The sequence below is a fragment of the Python bivittatus genome, unplaced genomic scaffold, assembly GCF_059951505.1.
Source record: "Python bivittatus isolate LINGU-HERP-01145 unplaced genomic scaffold, Pbiv_v1 ctg000020_np1212, whole genome shotgun sequence".
NCBI lineage: Eukaryota > Metazoa > Chordata > Lepidosauria > Squamata > Pythonidae > Python > Python bivittatus.
The window spans coordinates 95,868,893-95,883,565 of NW_028277030.1; the positions used below are offsets into that span (position 1 = coordinate 95,868,893).

Consider the following 14,673-nt stretch of genomic DNA (forward strand, 5'->3'; position numbering starts at 1 on the left):
GCAGGATATCAATCTAATCAATATATATTTATATTGGTGAGGGCTGACTTTAGTAGTTCTTATCCTTATGCCAACAGCCATGTCACTAGAGTCCCAATGTCAGATACTGAAACCTTTCCATCTTGCTTTCTCTCCCTGTTCTCTCTGAGTAAAGGCAACATGGCAAAATGAGGAAGAAGAGTTTGCACTGCTTTTTTTCTGGGAATTACTGATTGGACTGCAGACAGAGGAAAACAATAGATGCAGAGGCAGTAGCAATAGCAGCAAAAAATGTGGGACCATTTGGGGAAGGAGAATCATCTTAAAATATCTTCTCTAAGCACTCTCTCCCCAATCTGGAATCAATATGTATCTTGGTATAGATAGAGGGGTCTACATTTCAGAAGTTTAATTACTGAGGGACGTATGTAAACTTCACTCTGATGGCTTTACTGGCATGAATCTGTGTGTGCAATGAAATGCTTATATATGAGCAAATTTAATAACTTGAATAAAGCTGGAATTGGGATTTCCCCCCCTCCCAAAAAAATCCTCTTAACATAGAAGAGTCTTTAGTTCATCATAAAGCAGAATACTTTGCTGTTCTCTTATAAATACAGCTAGCACAACTGGGCTGCAAAAATCCAATCAACAATTAGATGGCAGCAAAAGGATACTGAAACCTCTCTTTGCTTCCATTTACCAGGCAACTGGATTTTTTTCAGCCATTTCTGGTAGCTCTACTTGCCCATCTCCAACAAAAAGCAGCACTGCATTTTATAAATCCAAATATTAGAGTTAGAAAGTTTAATCAACCTTCGCTGAAGCAAAAGCCATTGTGGTTCAAGGGAGAGATTATTGAATCTGGAAGGCTTGGGTTCACACCTCAGTCAGGCCTTGAATAAGAAACATATAGGAAATGCTGTGTGGTTCATTTTATTCAGATGCGTCAGGTCTCACTCAATAAGCTTAAGAAGGACTCATGGCTCAGATGATTTCAACACACTGATGTTGACACCAGGTTTCAGAGAACATACTTCTCTCATCTTGGCTTGTTTCCACTGGCTTGTGGTTTGCTTGCAGGCCCAGTTGTAGGATGGTAGATATTAACTTAATACTGCTAAGTTAGTTGTTGTTGTTGTTCAGTCGTTAAGTCGTGTCCGACTCTTCGTGACCCCATAAACCATATCGCGCCAGGCCTTCCTGTCCTTCACTGCCTCCCTGAGTTTGCTCAGTTTCATGCTCATTGCTTCAGTGATGCTATCTAACCATCTCATCCTCTGCCGTCCCCTTCTCCTTTTGCCTTCCATCTTTCCCAGCATCAGGGTCTTTTCCAAAGAGTCCTCTCTTCACATTACGTGACCAAAGTATCTGGGCTTGAGCTTCAGTATCAATCCTTCCAATGAGCAGTCAGGGTTGATTTCCTTTAAGATTGACTGGTTTGACCTCCTAGCAGTCCAGGGAACTCTTAAGAGTCTTCTCCAGCACCACAGTTCAAAGGCATCAATTCTTCGGCGCTCAGCCTTCTTTATGGTCCAGCTCTCACGGCCATACATTACTACTGGAAAAACCATAGCTCTGACTATGTAGGTGTGGCTTTATTCTTTTGGAAACATTCTGCCAAGAGCGATCCTCAGGCTTAACTTCCACTAAAGGTGTAGTTATTTTTATGTCATAAAACTCTCCATCCACTGCTAGTGAATGAAAAGGAACTGGTATACTGTTCAACCTTTGGTGCTGACATCTGATGTCTTTTATGTCAGCACTAGATAGTATTTTTATGAAGGCAATCCTGTGCATGTTTATACAGGAGCAAATCCTGTTAACTTCAATAGGATTTATTCCCTCAGTGAATTTAGGATTGTAGCCTTAATGTTCTTGGGGGGGGGGGTGTTATATAATTCCACCTACCCACAGATACCCACTCTTATTGGATTCATTTGGGTTACTTTTCTTTGTAAGATACTTTATATAAAGGCATTAATTTAACTACTATAAACCATCCATGATGTTTGTTTCCTTCTTCTGTTGATGAGCTAAATCCCTTGGCCATTGGAGGATCTATCAAAATACCTTCCTATCTTTCAGGTGAATCTTTCTATCACTGAGTTTACAGCTCTTAAGGGTTCTATCCCAGGTAGATACCTCTGTCCTTCTCTGCCAGGGGCATTCAGAGGAGGGTTTCTAAGAAAAACTTAAGGTCTGGATTTGTATGTATGTATTTCACAGACTTTCAAGCCAAGCTGGTGTCTAGCCAGAAGGGCACCCTGATGCCTTCCAGATATTTGAAAGTCCATTTGTCAAGGGTCAAAATCTATGGAAGTTGAATTCAATTCAAATTAAACTAGTGGAGGTGAAAAAAGCATAGCATAATATGCCGGTCTTAAAAAGTAGTCCATTATTCTGAAGTAACCTTCATTCCAGTTTAGATATTGCTTTACAGCTGGTGAAATTATTCTGAGTCATTGCTTGTAATGGAATTGTATGTAAGCACTGTTACGTAAAAATGGGATGAAACACCATCTGCCATTCAGCAACTGGCAACCTTGCACGACATGACATTTTGTGGCTTCTCTCTTCAGTGTAAAGTTAGCAAGTGATCCTCAGTGAATAAACATCATCTAAAGCTTAAAATATCAGGTAAAAAATTAAATGGTTCTGAAGAAAGCCTCCCTCCCTCCATCCCTCTCTCTTTCTCTCTCTCTGGTACTGTATGTATTGCTTTTATTTGACCACCTACTCCCCATTCCCCCAAAAGTGCTACAGGACCTCTAAAAGGACTGTTTGGATCTCCTTTCAGATAAAGGAGACAATCTCTTGGGATGGAATAATAGATCTGAAAGTAAAGTTATTTGAGATAGCATCAATTAACAGAATGAGGTAGTGGGAGAATGATCGCATTTGATTCCATAGAATTATCAGTATTTAGTTGCTGTTTAGGTGTAATAGCACAGTTGCATCAAATGGGAAAGGACAGAGCCATTAGATAAGGATGAATCCTGGGGCAGGGGGATTGGTGCCACTTGGGGACAGGGCATGGGCAAACACATTGAAGGCTCTTTTAATCACTATCACAGTTACTGATACAGACTCTCTCAAGTCAACCCTCCTAACTTAGACTTATTATTGCTTGTTTCTTTTTATTAACCAAACACATCTTATTGATCCTATGGAACTTCAATTGTTTTTCTTTAAGTTTGTTGGGTAGTTATTGGTTTATAGTTTTTTCTTAACATATTAGTATTTGATTAGGCTATTAATGTAGTTTTGTTATGTAGAGAAATCTATTTATGTGGTCACTAAGAGTCGACAACAACTTGATGGCACATATCAATCAATTAATTTAGTTTTGAAAGTTTAAGTATTTCGAGTTTAAGTTAGTTAAGTTTAAAAACTTAACTTTTAAATTAAGAACCAATTAAGAACTTAATTAATTTAAACACTTTTATCAGTATTTTATCATCTGATAGTGTATTTCTGTTTACTCTTATTTTAATTCTGTTATTTCCTTAAGGATCACACTTTTGCCTTTTATTCCATCTGTTTAATCTTCTTTTCTTGGTTCTTAATTTTTCTTGTATTTTATAATTTCTGTTATAGAATTGTATTAATCACTAGTCAGTGGTCATAAATTTTATTGACTGATTGATTGAAGGTGTCACTTGAATTTTCTCCCTGCTGAAATAAAATGTAAGGAAAGAAAATTGAGTATTTTAAGTAGATGATACAGCTGTGAAATAGTCTTTGCTAATTCACGTGGCCTAATTATTATTCCTAATATTTTGCATGGGAAGAGGGACTAGCAGATAGTGATATTTTATGAGTTCATCATCCTGTTATCATGATATTCACACTAGGGACTTCCTGATTTGTATTCTCTTAACCATTATATCACAGCAGCTTAAACAGCAAAAATCAAAAGATGTATTAAAAGCATTGCTACTTTTACTCATTAAAGATGAGTAACAATTTAAACAATCAGTGAGAGGGAAATAAGGAATTAAAGGCATTTACTCTCCATTTTTGCCAGCTGTTCCGGTGGCATGAATTCATGGGTATCCACCCACTGGATGAAACTCAGCATTCCATTGCTGAACATCCTTTATTTCTAATATCCCTTTCCCTCCCACCTGGATCTATGCAATCACTTTATTCTCCCCATCTCATTATCCTACGATCACAATTTACCTTTAATTTCACCTGCTGATTTAGACAGACTATCCAAAAAACACACAAAAAGCTGCACCTAGAAAGGCCTTTTTTTTAAATTAAAGTTGCTTGGGAAAAATCTATTTTAATCACATAACTCTGGAGTAAATGGTTTGGCATGATGTGTCATAGTTTCATGGTCTTATTTTCTGATGATCTTGTCTCTTATTTCTTCCACCTTCTCAAACATACCCAAAATAAATCCAGTACTTCCTTTGTGTCAACAGAGTAACCACCCACTTCCTTTAGAAGTGCTCGTTCCACTGGAAAGTTTTATGCATCCTTTTGCCAGTCAGGATTTTCACCTCCATCTTCTGTTACCATTTATCTCCACAGTTGATACTTTTCTGGGTTTTTATTTACTTTTCTCCCCTAATTACCTTATCATCACATTTGTAGGATTAAGATTTTGATTTAAAATGGCTCACAAGAAAAGGCCTATGATTCCATTTAATAAACATGGAAGTTGAATACTAACCTCTTGAACGACAGCAAGTTGATATGCTAACAAATTAGTAGCTGTGTGTGCGCCATGCCTCAGTTCTGGCATCTAGCTCTACACCTTTGGGTAGATAGATAGACAGATAGACAGATAGATAGATAGGGAGGACATCTGGCAATGTCCCACCTTAGAGGAAAACATCATTTCTGTGTGTTAATGAGTCAATGGAAACTCAGAGCTTGGGTTATCATTCTGCATCTAATTGTGGAGAAAGCACACCTCCATGCTACATATGCCCCTGTAGCTTCAAGGAATAATTGCTATGTAAGAGGGTACAAGTCACAACTGGAGAGATTGTCCTATCAGTAGATCTCATCTTTTTCTCTGAGTTCAGCCTCAGTTACTTGTACTGGTTAAGAACTGCTAAGTTACTCATATTATTACAGTTAAGCTGTAACATCTTAAGCTGTTAAGAATATTCCACAGTGGAATCTAGGTATCCAGAAAGATCATGGCAGCCATTAAAGCCCATACAAACTTAGTCATGATGTGACATTACCCTCTTTCAAAATCTACTTAGACTTCTCCAAACTCATGTCTCCAGTCACCCACCAGTGTTGAGCTCACATGTTGTATGAACTTATTTAAATGAAATAAATAAATATAAAATAAATAATTTACCCCTAAATACTAGGAAACCTAGGAGTTGTATTCTTATCCTATCTAGAGAGTAGTACATTGCATGCTAAAAAAAATTGGTGGGGGCACTGTGTGAGAACAGAACATCTCCATTATTCATTAAAGCAGTGTGACTTTAAAGTCCTTCCTCTAAATCATTTTCAAACCCTACTAGAGAACATCAGGTTGGGAAAGGCTGCATTAAACTCCTAATCCAGTACACATGCTGCCAAAATTGAAAAGGAACATTTTCAGTGAAGTTTCTTATCTTCATTAAGGTTAAGACTCCTGGCTATTGCAGATGGGCACACTCGTCACAGTCATGCACAGAACTGTGATTGCTAAAGTGATAATGATGTGTAATATTATGGAGGTTTTGTACCCCTTTAATTTCTTAATATACACCTCGTATGCTTTTACTTTATATACTTTATATATATAATTTATAATGGTTATTTGTCTTTCAGTTGATAGTTTCTTCCCATATCTTGGCCAGAATCCAGCATTTTCTACAGATAAAAAGCACACCTGCCTATAATGTAACAATTTGCCATAATAGTTTTTGAATCAAATATTAAAGCGTGCGCTGCAACCCTTTTTTCATTTAAAAAATATTGCAAAAATATTTTCCGGTGTAGGAAAAAAAGATATATGTTTTAGTGCAGATGTTTAAGTTGGCATCATATGGAAAGCTAATTGTAACTTTTTTCTACTCCAAAAGGTTGGACACTTACCTAGAAGTTGCCTAGTCACTGATCATGTAGGACTTATTTAAGAATAAATATCCACAGTATTTTCAAATCAATATCAATGAATTATGCATGTGTATGTTTTCAATATTACAAAATGTCTTCATAGAATTTTATTAAATTCTCTAACATATGTATTTCCTGAATTTTCAGAAAGACAGATGCAAAAGATTTCAAGTCCATACCTAAGCTTCTGCAGGTCAGGTAGAAAAAGTCCTGAATGAATTCCTAGATAGTTTCTAACAGTCCAAATTAACAGTCCTGACCCAAATATAATTCAATATGTTAGCTAGCCATGTTCCCAGTACTATCCCTGAAGAATTTCTTGAAGTTCCTGAAGAATTTCTTTGCTGAGAACAGATCTCCTATCCCACATTTTGCTAGAAAACCTATGCTTTAAAATAGGAGCTCCTATACTGGTAAATTAGTTAAAGTTGCAGAGATGAATATTTTCTGAAAATTTTGTTTTAGCTTCTTTGATAAAAAGTCAGGCAATGTTTTTGTCATTGATATTGACATGCTCTGTCTGTCACACATTTAAAATGCAACATATATTAACAGAATATATTGTTTGCTTCAGAATACCTTCAAAGAAAACTTAGAATAAGCTGCCCTTATAGCATGACGTCACCAGGAACCTTTCCATCACTAGGAGCAGTGTTGGAGGTTTAAGTGCAGGTGACCCTTCCTGTGAGCAGGAACCTGACTTGAGCAATGATTAGTGATTTTATAACTGTAACAGAAGGGAGAGATACTTATAGAAAATTCGATAGGGATAGGCAAAGCCTAGCATCTATGTAACTACATCCTGCCAGGAGAAGAGACAAAGTTTGTGCTGTGTGCATGTGTCCCTGGGGAGAAAGACAGAAGGAAGACGTGATCTCAGATGAGCAATCTCTTAGACAAATAGCAGGCAGAGGGCTAGAAAAGAGGATGCACAAAGTAAATCCCTGTCTATCTGCACCTACTATCCCCTATCAGGAGGCCACGAGGTGCTGAACACTGGAGGTCACAAGATCAGTAACACTGGATTTAACCCTCCAACAAGCAGTACATGGAGCTGCAACCTAATTAATCATTACCATGTTGTAGTGTAACATTACACATAACATTTCTTTGAACACCAAGTGAAGTTCTGATGATTTCTCCCCACTTTGTTTCACAATGACTATAATTCCAATTTCTAAACAGCTTTAATTTACTTATTGTTTTTCTTTGTGTTTATCATTTTGGTGACTACATCTTATATGATAAAGAACTACTCGTTTGAGAAGGTTATACACATTTTAACAAATAAAAAAATCTTTTGCCTTTCCAACCATTTTTGTTATTTTAACATAAATGAAAACAGTAGAGCATATGTGATCTTAGATTTCTGGGTCTTTGTTTCATTGACATCAGTAGATATTTGTAGCGGAACCCTATTGGTAAATTTTAGATCAAAGATGGAACCATCAACCTGGGCAATTTTGCTCATTGCTTGCCAGCCAATGATTAGAAGTATCATTTTATGTCTGAACAAGAGTGACCACTGCAGTTATGATGAGAGGAAGGATCATGTTCCTGGACCACAGACAGTCAACAGAAAAGTTGTCACTTGGTAGCAGTAATATTAGAATCTGAGCAAGGAAGAAGTGGCATATATCTTTTCCCAACAGAATGGCTGCTGAACAACAAGAGAAGTATCATCTAAACGGGCCCAGTTTTATGGATTTTTAAGGCATTTGATTTTTAATGATAATTACAGAATACCACTTATTTATGATGTGCCTCCTTGAACTGATGGACAAATATCAGAGATTTGTGCAATATTCATTTTCTTTTTTTATTTTGAATGCTGGTGTTCAACAAACCAACAACAGCAACAGAAGCCAAATTGTATTTTTTACCAAATTGGTCTACCATTTTTACCCAAAGCAAAGTTTATAATGTTTCTCATTTTCAAAGGGACTGAGATGAACAACAATAGTGAATTTAGAACCTATGTATTTTTTTCAAATTCTACTAACATTCAGTTCAATTTGAACTCTGCTAAAATGAATGCCTGCATGCTATAGTAAAGAGATATGCCACTTTGGTGTAAATAAAAATATGTCATAAATAGATTAAAAACAAAATCAATTTTCTGGCTCCCACCCGACCAACTTGACTCTACCCCTTAATGCAAGTCCAATGGAAAGCGTCAAATGACGGCCATAAGGCAACCAACATAGCTATCTGACTTTTTTTTTTTTTTAGATTTTTTTATGCTGCCTTTTGTATTTTTATAAATAACTCAAGGCAACCGACATATCTAACACTCCTTCCTCCTCCTATTTTCCCCACAACAACAACCCTGTGAGGTGAGTTGGGCTAAGTGAGAGTGATTGGCCCAAAGTCACCCAGCCGGCTTTCATGCCTAAGGGAGGACTAGAACTCACAGTCTCCGGGTTTCTAGCCCACAGCCTTAACCACTAGACCAGACTGGATCCTAGATTCATGCTGTTGCTTATCATCATATATTAGAGGGATGGTCATTATTGCATCCTGCTTTGTTGTTTTCTACAGCCTTCTGAATGGAGACAGAATGCTAGGAAACAAGGCCCTTTAGTCTGTCAAGAGGTACTCAAAGCTGATCTTAGATAATGTGACGGAACATAGGTTAAAAAAAAAAAGCAGTTTCCTTGGTAACCCTCACATAATCTGAGATTGACTATACTCCTGTTTCTCCGTGCATAATTTCAGAGGGGATGATAAGCGTCTGGAGATCACCATTATTCGGGTATGCTGACATTCAATTAGTAATTTAAAGGCCCATCGTGGGTATAAGTTTGCATCTCCACAACAGCTGCTACTTTTAATAAAAGCTACTATTAATAACTTTAATAAAAAGTTATTTTACTGTGTAGTGTTATTGTTTATTATTTTTCTGTTGCTATCCAAACACACTGTTGATCTTGCTGTTTGTCACCGAAGACAAATTCCTTGTATATATTTTATACTTGGTCATTAAAGTATTTTGTATTTGTATTTTGTATTTTTCCTCCAGATTGCTGAGTCCAAAACTGAGTATGCACTATATTTCCCATTGGTCACTATATTAAATTATATAATATATACTATTATTAAATATTTAAATATATTAAATACCTGGATGTGAAAACTGGGTGTCAAGGAACACTGGATGTTAATAGAATTAATAGAACAGCTGAATATCCCCAAGCTACATAATGGAAAATCCATTGCTTTCGGTGTAGATAAAGAAGGTATTCCCTTTGAATACCACCAATTCCCAATACAGCAAATATTTGGTCAGGTCTGGCCACTATTTATCCATTTTGCTAATAATAGCAATTGGAACTAAATGTTTATGGCACTAAAATATAAAGATATGATATTTATTCCCCATTTTTCTGTCTGCATTAAGGAGCAGGATCCAAAATAAACAATTCTCTTGGCTCATGAGGCAGCTATGCAGCTTTTCCTCTTCATATTCATATATGGAAGTGGTATAAGGATTTATTCTAACTACCATTCATCACATCAGGTTTTACTTTGACAATTTCATGTACAGTATTCCCCCATATCTCTCTTTGCCCCCCCCACAAAATACTCATTATGTTTATTTTTTATTTATGTATTTATTTATTTATTTGCTTATTTACATAATCAAGTCATATAACCACCCATCTCAACAAGTGACTCTGGCCAGTGAACAATGTTAAAAAAAATAAAATCATAAATTGTAAATTCTTATTTTTGGCTAAAATAAAAATAAAAATAAAATAAATAGGAATATAAGAGAAAGAACAAATGGAAATTAAGACATACAATGTGCCAAATATAATCTTTTTTCTTAAGACATGTATCCATTTGTATTGATCTCTGCTACATTTAAAACATTATTTTTTCCATTCCTATTCTTTTTCAGAATCATTAAGATATTCTCCTTTTCCGAAATAATGCCACATTTTATTAGGATATCCGCCTTCACATTGGAGTGCCAACGGATTAACATTTTCAATTATGTAATGAGTCTACTTTCAACTAATTAGCTAATTAATGAAATTCATTAATAAAACACAGTGAAATCTCAAACACAAGCCTTCTCTATAGTCTTTTTCTTAGTTTCTTGTTCATTTAAATGTGTTATTTAGGCATTTTATTGCCCCATTTTGCACTCTGATCAACGTACCCATGAACATATTAATTAAATCAGTTCATTAAATCATCTAAATTTCCTATATGCTAATCAGGTTGCTCCCATTTTTTCATTTCTTTCATACATCTTCTTTCATACATGTGCCATGTAGAATAAAAACAAAAGGAACAAGGACATTCATTGGCTATTTCACGTAATTATTACATCTGATCACGGTATAACCTAAAGTCCAGATATATGTCTTTAATCATGTCTAGCATTTTATACTCCATTTCTTCTGCCAAAGCAACATCCAGAATGTGTATAGCATATGAAAACAATAAAATCACAATAAAGCAACTGATAACTACTATTGTACTTAAAACTCAAAATAAAAGCATATGTAAACAATACTAATGGCAGCTTTAGAAATTAAAACCTAATGTCAGTTTGGAACATATGTGCATAAGTCACACCTTTTGGCATAGGTCTGAAGGAATGACTCATATGAAGATGCATACACTATGTCATATATTACATCGGATCACATCCAAACATCATCCCATTGATTTTTGTCCAATGCACAGCTCAGTCTGATTCCAACCCATTGGAATGACAGCGCCCACATTCCTTCATGATATATAAGGACTGGATTTGTTCTGTTAAGTCTAAGAACCGGACTGATATGTCCTGATCTATATATAATGTACTTTAGACTAACCAGTTGGCTCAGCTACCCTTCAATTCCAGAACCTCGTCACAAGTTTCCAATCCAACACATTGAGTCAGTCAATACTTCTTGAGGTTGGCCCTTCTGGGAAACAGCCTGATGGAATCTACTACAGGCAGAAAGACAGTCAGGAGATGGGATTGATTATTTACCTTATTAACTTCAGGGAAGAATCCTTCTTCTTCCCAAAAGGGTATTGCTCGATTAGTTGAATCCTGAGTGATAAAGGCTTTGCGAAATGACAGACTTTGCATTAAATGAACATTTTCTTTGGCTGACATTACATCAAATGGAAAATCAGTTCCTAGGATATGTTGAAATTGTTAACTTCAGGGAATAAAAAACGGTACTTGTGTTTGTTTATGGCCAGGGTTAATAGTCAACGCACTTAAAAAACAAATCAGAAATGACATAAAAGTTGTAATGGAAGAAAATCCTGTTGAAAGAATGCATATTCATAGTATCAGTTAATCATGTTTTGCAAGAGGCTGGAATTTCTTAAATCTGAATTCTTGCTTTCATTTTTGTGTATTGAGAGAGAGTGCTGAAGTAGGGTGAAAGTAAAATACAAAAGTTTGATGCATCAGACATTTTTGTGGGAAAGCATGGGTTCAGCTCTGGGTCATTAAACATCATGAGAGGTCTTTGAATGATTTTGTGTGAACCTGGAACAAAACCAGCTCTACTGTTAGGCAAAATGAAGCAGTTGCCTCAAGGAACATAATATTAAAAAGCTAAAAAAATGTTAATCATTTAATTTGTATATATTTTATTTTTATTGCCAGGGAGGGAAAAAGATGCTTGTAGGAATTCTGGTACTTCATGTAGGAATATAATTTTTGAGTACTTTTTGATCTAGGTAAAAGTGAAAAGTTATTTTATCTTAGGCAACAAGAACGTTGGGCTGACTGTGGCTTGAGGGAGACAAAACAAAAGAAAGAAATAATTTTCTCTTTGAGCAGCAAACGTATAATGGATGGGATTATATGCATTTTGACCCGCATTTTGAATTAAAGGTAGGAAATCTTGGAAAGGAAACATTTCTTCATACATACAGCATTTTTCAGGGGTGCTCTTAACCAGGGGACAAAATGGCTGTCCTTGACCACCTGACTGAGAGGCAGTGTACTATGCCATGTCTCTAGAAGAGGGTTTCCCAAATGGTGAGGTGCACCTCATTTGGGAAGGTACAGACAGAGTGCAGCGGAGGTGTGAAGAATTTTTTAGTTACATTATTACAATAAATACACTTTCCAAAAGTTTGATTGTATTGTTTTCATTGTTCATTTGTGTTCATTTTGGTGTTTGGATTTTAGGTTTACACTAAACACTGTTAAAATATGATAAGAAAGTGAAGGGAGAGAAAAATGCCTCTTCAAATGCCTCTTCAGAATCTCTCATTTCAGTTCAAAATATAAATCTTCTCCCTACGGGAAATCTGAATCAAATGCCTACCAGTCCACTCCTGAAACATTCAGAAAGTGCCTCCTGACTGTCCCAGGAAGAAAATGGAGCTGCAAATTTAGGTGGTACTGCTGACTTTATCATTTTCTGAAGTTTTCCATACTAGGGTATGGAAATTATTTTTGTTCACTATTTTATCTCAAGAATACACTGAGGTGGTTTCCACTTTGCTGGGCTTAAATACATTGTCAGAATGCCAGTACTAGCTGTCATAAGCCCAACTACGCAACAGTTATCAAATTTCCTTATATAGATTTCTGTGTGTCTCATTTAGATATAAGCATCACTGTAGATATTACTACCCAGATTCCTTCCACACAAAATCACTGGTTCCGCATGTCCAAGTCTGTGCTGGGTCAACGGAGAGGGCTATTTTGACATCAGGCCTGTGGCTTGTACTTGGGGGAAGTATCTCAGGGTATGCCTCTACTCCACTCTGAAGCAATTGTGTCTTTCTCTGACTGAATGACATGCAACCTGTCACTAGAAGAGGCTGCTGATGCTGCTATGATCACTGGGGATGCCTCATTTCCCCCCACCCCCCAGGATATTATTGCCCTCCACTTCTCTGCTGGGAAGTACAGCAATGTTTCTCAACCTCAGCAACTTCAACTCCCAGAATTCCCCAGCTAGCGTGGGGATGTCCACACACTTCCCAGCCAGCAAGTTGAAGTCTACAGTGCATATCTAGCTATATTGTTCCAGCACGTATACTTTTACTGGGAAAGTAAGGAAGCACTTTCTGCCTATTTTCAAGTGGGCCTTTACAAGGGAAGCTGGTCTGCACTTCTGACCCAAGTGCCCTGCTCCTGGGGATTAGATAGCTGGTGACCTTGGTGATAAGATAGCTGGTGACCTTCTCTTCAAGCTGTGGATGTGAATGCCAGGTTTGTTTGGAATATGACCACATTTAGCCATGATTTGATCCTGGATAAGCAAGCAGATATTGGTGGGCCTTATCAAAATCTGGTTCAGTGATAGAGGTGATATAGCCCACTGTGAGATTTGTCCTACTGAGTTAGGAGTTCTTCAGCAGCCTTGACTCCAAGGACAGAGAGGAGAGGTAGCAATAGTCAGGACCTGACTTACAGATGTCCATCTTGCCTAGTGTACACATACTGCCCAAATTTTGTAGGTGAGATGAAGTCTGCAGGGGCCTACAAGCAATATCTTTGGGTTGCAGCCCCTATATTTTGAAAAATTACTTTGAAAATTAGGCTGGCATCTTCACTGTTTGCCTGCTGGGAACTATTAAGCTCTCTGGGAGGGCCTTTGGGGACTGAACAGTCATAACTGTGTGTATGCATTATGGCAGATTTCTGGTTTTATTCTGATTTTAGATTATTTACTATATTTTACACTTTTATGATATAAACTGGTAGGAGTCATTTGCTGAATCTGGTGATACACAAATGCAATAAATAAATAAATAATCAAATCAATTCACTGCCCCCCCCCCGGTTAGGTAGAGTTTATTATTATTTTTTCCTCGTGTAAAAAGAAGAAAAATAAAATAAATATACAAAGAATTTATAAATTTTAAAAATCTGTAAAACAAAATTAACTAGTCACTTTCAGTGTTTAACCGTTAAAATGTGACCATAAAAAATAAAGGAGGAGAGAGTCTGGATACAATAAAAACAATTAATAGAGCTCTAAACTTACAGTTGCAAAAATCATGCAAAATGTATTTGATTTTTATTTTTCAGCATTTGTGGAAAACTAGAGATGTCACTTGTGATAAGCAGATGGATCTGTTTTGGTTTGAATACCTAAAAAGCATTCATTAAATATACTATCTCAGTGTACAGTGAGAAATAAAGTAGGCTTATATGAAGCCTCCATATGAAAGTGCAGCACCTCCTACGTGATAGTCAGAGAGGATATATTTTCCAGAATTCTATCTTGTACTCTAAAGAGAACAAATTTCTAGTATTGTACTTTAATGTGTAAATATAGCAAAATATAAACTCTGCTTGAGCTCAACTCCTGGTGTCTTCATGGACACATCTGTATAGTTTTCTTGGCAACAGTACAAAAGTAGATTGCCATTGCCTTCTTCTGGAATTGTTTTCAACTTCCCAACATAGCCTACAGGGCTGGGATTTCTTGGTAATGTCCCATTCAAGTATTAAGGTTGTGCAGCAATCTGGATTTGAAGTAGACTTGTTTGAGGTCATTCCAGGAGACAAGACATGAAAGAATTGGTTTAAATTACAAGGAAGCAGATTTCAAGCGAACACCAGGAAGAATTTCTTAATAGTAAGAGCTGTTCAGCGAACAGTAAGTATGAACCTTAAGA

At 36.5% G+C, this 14,673-nt stretch overlaps 1 protein-coding gene across 1 annotated transcript in view; it reads right to left on the bottom strand.

Annotated features, from left to right (window-relative positions):
• The window catches only part of LOC148217132 (uncharacterized), a 77,526-nt gene that overhangs the window by 15,028 nt on the left and 47,825 nt on the right, over positions 1-14,673 (bottom strand). The window lies entirely within an intron of this gene.